The sequence below is a fragment of the Lactuca virosa genome, chromosome 8 (assembly GCF_052849685.1).
Source record: "Lactuca virosa cultivar CGN04683 chromosome 8, Lactuca_virosa_CGN04683_v6, whole genome shotgun sequence".
Classification (NCBI taxonomy): Eukaryota; Viridiplantae; Streptophyta; class Magnoliopsida; order Asterales; family Asteraceae; genus Lactuca; species Lactuca virosa.
In genome coordinates, this window is record NC_136433.1 from 33,005,431 (window position 1) to 33,018,411 (window position 12,981).

Here is a 12,981-nt window from a genome sequence, read left to right on the forward strand (position 1 = left end):
GATCCTCTAAGGTCATCTTAGTGCATTTTTATGACTAAGAAGAGGAGTCATGAATTGTTGAAATGGTTAAATCAAAAAGATGAGTCATACTTCGTTCCAAAACAATTCTTAGAGTCATACTCCAAGATTGTAACTTGAGTGATATATCTTAAAGAAGGTTTATTAACACTAGTCAAATGGAAGAGTAAAAGGTTATCTACTCTTGTACATTTGAAATTGGTAAGTTGTGATGTTTTGGATAAAACAGAGACCAACTTAGACCAAGTGTGTGAAGTGTTTGTCTTGATAAAGAATCTGCACTATCACTTGTATATTTGGCAAGTGAGTCTTATATTTCAAGAGGACAGTGGGAGTCCTAAAGCTCTTGAAAGTTTCAAGACCTAATCAAGAATAAAACCTGGAATTCTTCACTAGCACACGACTTGAGGTGTATAACCTATCGTGTTGACATTTCTGTGCCTATTCAAGTTGACTTTGGATAGTAGTTATGAGAGTTCTCAATTGGTTGCACAACTACTTGGAAGCTATGGCAGGCCCTTGTGCTGCCAGGTGGCAAGAACTTAAGATTGCACAAGTTCAATCCATATGAGTTTGGATTTGTCACTAACCTTGTCTTGTGATTATGGTTTTGACAAATTCATATGGGTAGGAACTCATACACCATAAAAATCTAAGTGTCATAAGGTTTCTCTCCGATTCATGAAAATGATGGTGAGGAAACACTTTCACTAAGTAGTTTTTTAAGTAGATAGTAATCTTTGCAATCTCAAAGTCGTTAGTAGAGTACACTAACATGGACTTATGAGAAATAGCAAAGGTCTAACCAATTGAGACTATGATTACGGCATCCCTTTTCATAGTTCTTAAATTGTTTAGACACACTAGTGGGCTATCTACAATAAGGTGTATGATTTTGATAAAGTCTTATTGTTAGGCGTGTCAAACCTAACAAATAAAGGGTACAAATGACTCCTTAAACACTACTACTATGCACTAAAAACGTAGTACAAGGTAAGTAGGGTCGATCCACAGAGACACGGGACAAGTGTTTATACCTTTTTGCGTAAGGTACAAAAATGGTCACAGAATGGGGGGAATTTATAAGCAATGATTTAAACTATAGAATAAAGCAATAAGTAAATGATTGATTAAGTGAAATAAGTTCAAGATTTGTAAGTACTCCAACTCTATGCAAGACAAATTAGCAATGTGATTCCATGGATGACAAGATATTTGTTTAATTCTATCTAAGTTGGTACTTGAAAGTGTTAACAAGCTCTAACACTTCCCATTCACCACAATAATGAACCAAAACAAGCTCTTTGATTAATCCTAACCTTACCAATCTAATCTAAACAAACTCTTAGAATTAGGTTGAAAGATTGCATTAAACTTTATGTGAATGTTCCCAACAACACTCAATACTCCTCATAAGCTCGGGAGCATAAGAATGTGTGAATAAGATTTACACTAAATTCATTCAATAGAAATCATTTTAGTGCTTGTTACCTAGTCCAATTTACAAAACAATTACGGATTTTGCAATTAGATAACTTGAATGATCTAACCCTAATTCAAATGGCCAGTAAGAATCACAATTAGAATCAAACATTCGATTGAGACAAAATCAAATTCACTAGATAGAAAATTGAAAGAAAACATCAAGTCATATGATTAAAATCACAACTAGAAGTCAAGACATAAAGTTGGAGAATCTAGGGTTCTAGCCACTCATGACTAGAACAAGATCACAAATCTAGAAAATGAAATTAAAGTTCTTACAAAATGAAATCAAATGTTCCCAAGTGTTAATCAACTTCAAAATCCTCAAGAAAATCGCCTTCTCTACTCCAAAAGTCGACCCCCCAAAGTAAAAAGTCGGTTCCCCAATTTAAAAATGGTGAAAAACTGTTTTAAAACCCGCATTTACGTTTACACGGCCCGTGTAAATTAAAGGGTGCAATTTACACGACCGTGTAAACAAGAAAAGTAGAATGCTCCTGTATATGCGTTTACACGGCCCGTGTAAATTATAGGCTTCCATTTACACGGCCGTGTAAACTCCTGTAAAACCAAAATCTTCATTTTCTTCATAACTTCCTCCTCGATGCTCCAATAGCCCTGAAATTTTACCCTCAACTCTTTTTAACCCCCTAAAGCAAGATCCAACCTCCAAAAGTCCCTGAAATATTACAAAAGTGTGTGAATGGAATTGCATCATGAAAAATCCCGAAAATATGCAAAATGCATGAGTTTAAACCTAAATGCAATGTACTTTTATGAAATAAAGCTACAAAATGGGTACATGAAATGCACCTAAAAAATCTCCCCAAGCTTAAACCTTTCTTGTCCTCAAGAAAGAACAAGAAAATTTAAACCGGAGAAAATAAAATAAAAGAGAAGAAAAGAAAATCAAAGTTAAATTTTTTTTTTTTGAAACTTGATGCAAGAAATCAAAACAAACATGAAAAAATATATCCAACCCAATTAACCCTGTTTTATACCATAGTTGAGAATGTACCTGTCATGCCTTGAGTCAACTTGACTTTAGTCTCAAAATATTATATGATAATAGAAATAAGACTTTGACCACTCCCTAATACAACTCAACAGAATCAAAGATCACAACACTAATTCCCTTTCAATATCATCAAGTCAATTCTTGGAACAAATTATGGTCTTACTCTCGTGAAATTATATGTGACAAAACATGCTCAACCATCTTTTAAAATATAACAATGCCCGATTCCAGCTATTTGTTTGCATAAATTCCGTTGCATGTAGGTTGCATTAATTTTGTACATATTGCATTAATTTTTATTTTCTTGTTCATTTTTCTGCATAGAAAATTTTTCAAAAACCAAAAAGATTTTCTTTCTATTCTAATTTTTATTATTTTCTTTGCATTTTGTTTGCATCCAAATTTTTGCATTGCATTCTTTGAAAAAAAAAACAATTGATCCAATCCCAAGCAACCGAATCTTTTCGAAACAGTTGAGCTGGTAAATGAGTCATGTGCCTTGAGATTAGACTTGCTCTTTTTATTGAAAATCTAAAAGCAAGTTAATCGCACACGAACACACCTCCCGAAGCTACTTGTGCAAAACAGAAAGTGAGAAGATTGTCAACATTGGAGCATAACAGCAGGTATGAGTTAATTCTTTGGGACATATGACCGGTCTTATGAGTAGTAATGCTCAATTGAACTTAAAATGCCAAATTCAAAAGTTCATAAAAAGAATACAAAATCTCAATGTTCCGAGCCTTCCAGCGCTCTAAATAAATCTTTTCTACTCATTCCCTTTTATATACCGTGCTTGGGGACATAGCTTCCAACTATACCTACGGGTCTTTGCATGTTGACCTTTAGTCCCCCGAAAAATGTCTAGAAGTCCCTCATGGTAATAGACCAATATTTATCCAAATTGGTTACAAACTTCAAACCACTTACACCAGTCAAAGTAATTAATATTCAGTCCAATGTCATAAGTTCAAATCCAAGTCCAAGGGAATCTTTTGACAGCCAAGTATTTTTCCTAAACACAATATTCAATTAAACTATAAACACAATTATATACAAACTTCTTAATTATATTTTTTACAAATAAAGTTCATGGCTTTCTTTGAAATCCGTGTAACGGGCTTCCAACCAACATATCCAAATCAAATGACCTTAGTGTGCTAGATTTAAAGAGATCCCTCGGGTTTACTTGCCCGAACCTCAAAGGCCACAGATTAGCTTTATTTGCTATTATTAAGTTCATGACTTTCTATGGAACCCATGTAACGAATTTTCAACTCAATCAGTCCCAAACAATTTAGCTTTAGGCGATTAGATGTAAAACACCCCTCAGAGTTTACTTGTTCGAATCCCAAAGGTCACAGATTAACTTAATAATAGTTTTTTATTTTAATTTTTTTTTTATTATTTTTTTTAATTTTTTCATATAAATAAGATAACATATAACACTCTTATTAATTTATTTGCTAGACCTATTTCTTTATATTTTCGTCCTTGACTTTTCTATTGTGGGACATCTCACGGTCTATTACCGTGAGGGACTTCTAGACATTTTTCGGGGGACTAAAGGTCAACATGCAAAGACCCGTAGGTATAGTTGGAAGCTATGTCCCCAAGCACGGTATATAAAAGGGAATGAGTAGAAAAGATTTTTTTAGAGCGCTGGAAGGCTCGGAACATTGAGATTTTGTATTCTTTTTATGAACTTTTGAATTTGGCATTTTAAGTTCAATTGAGCATTACTACTCATAAGACCGGTCATATGTCCCAAAGAATTAACTCATACCTGCTGTTATGCTCCAATGTTGACAATCTTCTCACTTTCTGTTTTGCACAAGTAGCTTCGGGAGGTGTGTTCGTGTGCGATTAACTTGCTTTTAGATTTTCAATAAAAAGAGCAAGTCTAATCTCAAGGCACATGACTCATTTACCAGCTCAACTGTTTCGAAAAGATTCGGTTGCTTGGGATTGGATCAATTGTTTTTTTTTCAAAGAATGCAATGCAAAAATTTGGATGCAAAGAAAATAATAAAAATTAGAATAGAAAGAAAATCTTTTTGGTTTTTGAAAAATTTTCTATGCAGAAAAATGAACAAGAAAATAAAAATTAATGCAATATGTACAAAATTAATGCAACCTACATGCAACGGAATTTATGCATGGATGGATGCCCCTCCCCAAGCTTAAAATATAGCATCGTCCTCGATGCTTGGAGAGAGGCATAGTCGGCCTATTAAGAGTCGGATGGTGGAGGATGGTAGCTGATTTGGGAATGGGTCTAAAACATTCACAAATGCACACCAATTGAGTTTTAAGTAAAATATGAACGATTAAAGATATGGAAAGAATTTACCAAATCTTTCTTGGTGCCTCACAATTGTGGTGTGAACCTCCTCTCCATCCTCCCCAAGCTATCCGTGAAGTATTTTTGGAGCCGGAGATTCATTTTCTAGGCATAAAAAATAAGTTTAAAACCATTTGGGACATTAAAAAAAATTGAAATTTACCAAAGACTAAAAAGTTTTAAAAGCAAGAAAAAAAAAACTCCGGGTTGCCTCCCGGTTAGCTGCCCTTGTTTTAAGTCGTTGGCTCGACTTGGCCCCTGAATGTGCTTTGTTCTAAGTAGGTGGGCCTTTACAACACATTAACCTTCTCGCCACTTCCTTCAATTGAAAACTTATCTTCTACCTGACTTTTTTTTCTTTTTTTTTAAAAGCACCTGCTCACAAAATGCTTGGCATAAACAATTAGTAATACCGTGTCCCCGGCAACGACGCCAATTTGTTAGGCTGTCAAACCAACAAATAATGGGATAAAGAATATTAATAAAGCTCAAGTCACTGCTATTTCTTATACTAAATATAGTATAGAGTAAGCAGGGTCGGTCCACAGGAATACAGGACTTCTTATCTTGCCATATTTTCACACATAATACAAATAATATTAAAATGGGGGATTGTGTTAGAACTAGATTTAAACTTCATAAATAAACAAGATTGTTAACAGAATTTAGTAAAAGAAATACATTTCTGATTCTGATTCTTATACATGTATTATGTTGAAAGATGCAAAATGAATATGATTATGTTCTATCTAGGTTGGTAATTTAGATACTAATAAACTCTAATATCTAAGTTGACAAAAATTGTTTTATTCAAAACATGTTCTTCAAATAAAACTTCATTTAATTGATTTAATTCAAATAAGCTCTTTCTTTAAATCATTAAATAACTTTAAGTTCTTGCAACAATTACCAACAATATTCAATATTCCTCATAAGCTTGGGATTATGAACATTTAATCTTTGATTACACTCAGTTTGATTCAATTACAATCAATTAAGTGCATGTTACTAACATCAAATCATAAAACATATACGAATTTTACAATTTGATTAACTAGATTGATAAAAACCCTAATTCATTGATCAAGTGAAAAAGAGAATAAACCAAACACTTGATTAAGATCAAATCAAAGATTACTAGATGTTAAACACAAATCAAGTTCAAGTTACAACCTAACAACACATACTTAAGAATTCAGATTCGGAAATGATTTTGAAATCAACCACACATGTCTAGGTTAAACTACAAATCAAACAAGTTTAAACTTCAAATTGACTTACAAAAAGGAAATTAAAGTGTTTCCAAGTGTTAATCTACTTCCAAAAGCTCTGAAAATCGCCTTCTCTACTCCAAAAGTCGACCCCCCAAAGTAAAAAGTCGGTTCCCCCCTTTAAAAATGGTGAAAAACTGTTTTAAAACCCGCATTTACGTTTACACGGCCCGTGTAAATTAAAGGGTGCAATTTACACGACCGTGTAAACAAGAAAAGTAGAATGCTCCTGTATATGCGTTTACACGGCCCGTGTAAATTATAGGCTTCCATTTACACGGCCGTGTAAACTCCTATAAAACCAAAATCTTCATTTTCTTCATAACTTCCTCCTCGATGCTCCAATAGCCCTGAAATTTTACCCTCAACTCTTTTTAACCTCCTAAAGCAAGATCCAACCTCCAAAAGTCCCTAAAATATTACAAAAGTGTGTGAATGGAATTGCATCATGAAAAATCCCGAAAATATGCAAAATGCATGAGTTTAAACCTAAATGCAATGTACTTTTATGAAATAAAGCTACAAAATGGGTACATGAAATGCACCTAACACTTATCAAAGCAATCTAGTATCAGAAATTTGAACTTTGGTAAGAAAGTCAATAAAGTATTGATTTCTAGAAGTCCACTAATTTCTGAATACATGTCAAAGCTAGTGGGAGCATAAGTATTATGCTGATAATCATCATGTTAGTGGGAGCATGATAATTATGATAAGTATTGCAAGTTAGCAATGTTAATTATAGAAAACAAAAGTTTCAATTCGTGAGGTTGCAGGGGTTGAAAAAGTTATTTTGCTATAATTAAGGGAGAGGAAATTATACTTCATTTCAATTCTAAAAGGCTTAGATTGAGATTTTAATCGTTTTAGTCAAGAATATATATATGAATTTCATGTTGGATTGGTTCAACTTAAGGAAATTCTATATATTGCGTTCTCAAAATTCGATTATGATTACGGCATCCCTCTTCATAGTCAAATTTTGAGAACATGGCAAATAAAAATATTGTAGCAAAAGACTGGTCTAGAATCATGTCTTTATGTGAAACATCATAAATCGTGTCCCATTTACTTTGGGTACAAGATCGATTACATGTGCTATAATATTTATCCTTTCTGAATTTTTCCAAATGCCTTGGGGCATTAAGGGGAAAAATGTCTAGAATTGGATATGACTAAAGTGATTAAGCAATTGTCGAGAACAATCTAAGGTTTTACCAAAGATTGGTTGCTCAAGGACAGTTGGAAGTATACTGTTAATATTGGAAGGACCATATTGACATATTCTGGAAAAAAGACAACTCTTGTTCAAAAGTAGTAGTCAAAATAGGAATATGGAGTTGTCTCCATAGGTGGAGGTTATATGTGTAAGATTAGAAAACTTAATGCAAGAAGGATATTCAAAGCAATGTGCTTTGATACTTCGTCTCCATGGAATTGATCTCCATTGGAATAACCTGTAATGACTGATGACAAGTCTTTGTGACTTTGTACATATTCATTACAAGAGGGTCTGTGCATATAAGTTTAAAATCTAAACAGATTTTGGTAAATGTTAGGAATTTGGAATTCTTACATTTTTCGATAAGGATTTGGGAGTGTGAAAAGAGAATCATTGAAAGTATGTTCAATCGACCTATTTCACAAAGTAAGGATCATAGACAAACATAAAGTGTATGGCAAAGCTATTGTTTAAGAAAAACATAGTGTACATGCTTGGAGCATGGGACAACTAGTGTTTTTAATTCAAGTATAAAGTTGATAAAACCGAAACAATGAATAATGAGTAATCAGTATGGTGATAAATAAAAGTGTTTATTTATATTCATAGGGTTTGATACCATATTTGATTCATTTATTCTTGTGTTTCTCTTTACATGTTTTGACTTCCAGAATAACTAAGTCGCTCTTCCTGAATGATTAAGTTATTCAAACCATCCACAGTCGGTCATATGTTGGAAGTAGATATGAATCAAGACTGTCATGAGTTGGCTTGTAGAGGTCCAAGTTGGTGGACAAAGTGGTGCTACAACACTCATGAGTGCTCATAAGTTCTGAGTATTGGATTCAACCCACGCTCATTTGAATCACTTCATGGATTTTATCACGAGTGATCATGAGACGATAATATATTATATTCTTCAAAACTAGAGATATGAGTTGTTACTATGAGTTGGTTATACATTGATTGCACGAAAACGCATTGGTAACTCGATGTTATAAAACGTGCCTTTGTGTATTATTCAACAAGTAGTAGAACAAGCCATATGAGTCGAAGTTTATCCATTCCTTTTACCTTTGGGATAAAAGCGATATCTGTGGGCCCCTCGATGATTTAGTGATGACACATGTGAGTGCTTGGCCAACCCAGGACTGATTTGATTTGTTCAATCAATCAGTCCTCATGAATCGGAAATCGGGAAACAACATATGGACAGAGAGAATGATTTATAATCCATGTCTCAGTCCATATGATATCTAGAATGGAGGAATATATGATCCCTTATCTAATGGACAAGTCATTGACAAGGTCAGAGTTCAGTTACAAGGTCAGAGTTCGACAGCGGCTTTTGAGAGCTACGATTGCCAGTTGGTTCTTGAAGTCATACGAAATAATAGTTTTAGACTTATCCAAGTGGGAGACTGTTGGATTAGTGTCTAAGTCCATAACTATATTTGGTATGTACTTGACCCGACCAGGCATGGTCCATTTGGGTTGCATGGCATCATGCACTTGGATAGACTAAATGAGAGAAATAAGACACTTATGGTTATTAATATATTATAAGTTCTAATATATTAATAATAAGAATAATAATATTTAATTAGTATTGATCAAGAATTAATTTAGAATTAATTATGTGATCAAAAGAAAACTAATTAAATATATGGGTTGATTGTGTAAATCATCCATAACTTATATAGTGGGCCAAAGCTCCATGGATAATCAAGTTGGGTTAAACCCATAGGTTGCTCCATGGATGCTCCATGGAGGTTACTTAACCCATGGGTCATAGAAATGAAAGGTCATGACAATTAGGGTTTACATGGTGTAACCCTAATTGTAACATAATATATAAGCATCATATTATTCACCAAAATCGGCCACAAGTGTGTGTAAAAGAAGGGCTAGCCGATTTCTTGAAGTGTGGATTTCTCTCTAAGTTATTCCAAGAGCATTTGATGTTGTGTGAGCCATTTGAGGTGTCACATTTGAGGCACTAGGCACTCAAGCCCCATGGAGTCAAGCTACACTACAAAAGGTATGTATTTTATCTATATTATTACCCAAGTATCTATGATTGTATGCTAGATAGGGTAATACCTTGGAATATTAGCATTTGCATGTATATTAGAGAAAACATAGATCCTCAAGGTATTTAGGGTTGCATGTACACCATAGGAGTGTTAGAATGCTCAAAACCCAACAAATGAAGGATGACATAAGGCATGTAAAATGTCCCTAAGAACACCCATTCGTCCTACACAACGTGTAAGACGCCTACTAGGACGCCCACGCAGAAAATTTCTCCAAAAATAAGTTTTTTAACACCTAAAGGAGATTCAACCCTAATCGACAAAAGACTCCTCCCCTGTGATTTTCTCCAGTTTTGGAGGGTTCCAAACATATTCAAATCTTCTCCAAAAGCGTTTTTGATCATTCAATTCCGAATGCAAGACGAAAAATCACCAAGTTCATCATCAATCGACTTTTGAAGATCATTCAACCGGTGGATCTTCATCAACTTCATCAAACTTGAGATTTGGTTACTTTTTCCCCAAGGTTTCATCATTTCATACTTGGTTGATCATTAGAATTCATTATTTTTATGATTACAAGTGTGTTTATGGTCTTTTATATGAATTTCACTGTTTTTATTCAAGTTATTTGTTTTATAAACGCTATGGAAGCCTAAATCATTAGGGTTACTTCCGAAAAATTTTAGGATGATTTGATTAACGTGATTTGATTATTAGTTCTATTCCAATCAACTTCGGTTATTATCTATTCTTAAAGTTGTGATTTGTATTAATGATAATTGAAGTTGGGTTTCATTCATGTTTTGATTTTACAATTAAGATAGTATATTGTCAAATTCACTAATCATGATGAGTTCATATAGTTTAGGAAGTAAGACGATCGGTTGAATCAACATACACTATTCCAAACTTTTGATTTCAAATGATAAACATTGTAATTGGTAACCATAAGACACAATATTGCTAAACCACTCATTGTTCCTAATCCAATTAGACATAGGGAGTAAGACAATTAGTCGAAATAACATATTGTGTGCCCAAAGTTATTTATTGCATGTTAATTGACCTTAGTTATGTTTCCATAATTAAATTGGAATTTAAGGGAAGATAAACACGCGATTGCAAGTACTTGTTCTTTCTTTCTAACTATTCTAACACAAAGTTTTACCACAAACTCCTTGTGGATTCGACCCTTACTTACCCTAGTTATCGTGTGTGCGTATGAGGTTTATTTTTGACCAAGATAATGACCTCGATCATTAACTTGGCCAGCCGTTGTAAAGTTTTGTTGTGATCGATCAGCTGAAGCAGCAAGGGTTGTATGTGGTTGGTTTTGTCGAGCGTTCTGTCAGTGTTGCTCCAGTTGTAACATACTACGAGTTGTCTCTCAAGATGGAGAACTATGTAACACCTGCAAATTTGGGCTAGGCAATAAAGTTATTATAATCCATAATAATGAATTTTAAAGAGGGTTTATTTAGGATAAATAATCTTAATCAAATTATAGTATATGTGACGGGGATTTCGTACATATAAAGAACACCCGAATCCGACTTCGGGTGAAAAAGTTACGACCTTCCGAAGTTTCGCGTTCAAACATTATGTCGTAAAAAGTGAGTTGGGGATAAGTTGCTTATTAGCCGTAGTAATCTAAACAAAAGTCCTAGATATCGTAAAAGCGAATTCGTGCATATAGATATTGTCTAAATTTGGCTTCGTGGGAAGTTTAGAGATCCAGAATCATCACTCATTTTGCAAGCTTTTAGAGGTATCAAGTCCAAACCTTGTCTTAGTTGGGTTATATATACTACAACATCCTATGGTGCACATACAACCCTAAATGCCTTGGATCTATGTTTTCTCTAATTATACATGCAATATTATTTCCAAAGCATTAAGCCTACAACTAGCATACAATTTGACATATAAATCATAAAAGTAAGTTAGAAGATTACCTCTTTTTTGTAGCTTGTAGACATTGGCCTTTTAAGAGCTTAGCACCCCAAGTGTTGTGCCTCAAACAAATCACAAACATCATGAACAACTGGAGAATATTGAGAGAGAAGTTATGAAGCACAAAATCGTCCATCTTATTTCATTTCACTCTTGTCATGATTTTGGCTAAAGAAGGGTTACATTTATAGTGTGGGCTTCCTAAGGTTTTACTTGTAAACCCTAGTCCATTTACTTAAGCCTTTAAACAATCCACTAATCCATATGATGGGCCTTATGGACTAACTCTTCATGGACTTCCACATAGAATTATTTCATCCTAATCAATATGGATTATTGGTCCAAACTATAAATATTACTGATTGACTTAATCAGTCCCCGTTAATTTAATTAGTCTCTTTTGATCACCAAATTAATTATTGATCAATACTAATTAAATAATATGATTCCTCAATTAATATATTATACTTATAATATATTAATGAATCACAAATAACTTTTTACTTAAAAATCCATCCTATCAAATTGTCCTGATGAAGGCAACCCGAAATGGACCATGCTACTCTCGGGTCAAGTACATACCAATTATAGTTATGGGCTTAGACACCTAATCCAACAGTCTCCCACTTGGATAAGTCTAATAACTATTATTGCAAGTACGACTCCAAAACCCGACTAGCAATCGTAGCTCTCAAAAGCCGCTTTCGAACTCTGAACAAATCAAATGACGCGTCCATTAGATAAGGGATTATATATTCCTCCATTCTAGATATCGTATGAACTGAGACATGGATTATAATCATTCTCTCTGTTCATGTGTTGTTTCCCGATTTCCAATTTATGACGACTGACTAATTGAACAAATTAAATCAGTCCAGGCTTGGCCAAGCACTTAGGGTTGTCATCACTAAATCATCGAGGGGCCTACAGATATCGCTTTTATCCCTCTAAGGGTAAAACGAATGGATAAACGTCAACTCAAATGCTTTCTTTTACTTACTCATCAAATCACACACAACGATATGTTTTATAACACCAAGTTACTGGTGTGTTACATATGTCAATGTGTAAACGACTTTTAAATTACAACTCACATGTCTTGGTATCAAGAATATAAGATATTATCATCTCATGATCACTCATGATAAAATCCATGAAGTGATACAAATGAGCGTGGGTTGAATCAAATACCCAAATATTATTACAGGAGTACTCATGAATACTGCAGCAAACTTGTGCTATGTTTAACACCTTAGACAATCCTACAGACCCATTCATGACAGTCTTGCCTCAATACCTACTTCCAAAGTATGATCGACTGTGGATGGTTTGAATAACCTAGTTATTCGGGAAGTCAAAACATGCAAAGTGAAACACAAGAATAATACTAATCCTATATGGCCCCAAAACTTTTGAGTGTAAATAAAACACCTTTTATCTAATCACCATATTGATTACTCATTATTCATTGTATAATGTTTCTAATAATCAACTTAATACTTGAATTAAAACAATAGTTATCCCATGCTCCAAGCATGCACACTATGTTTTCCTATGGTCCTTTCTTTGTGAAATAGATCAATTGACAACATTTCAGTGATGCTCACTTCACAATTCCAAATCCTTATGAT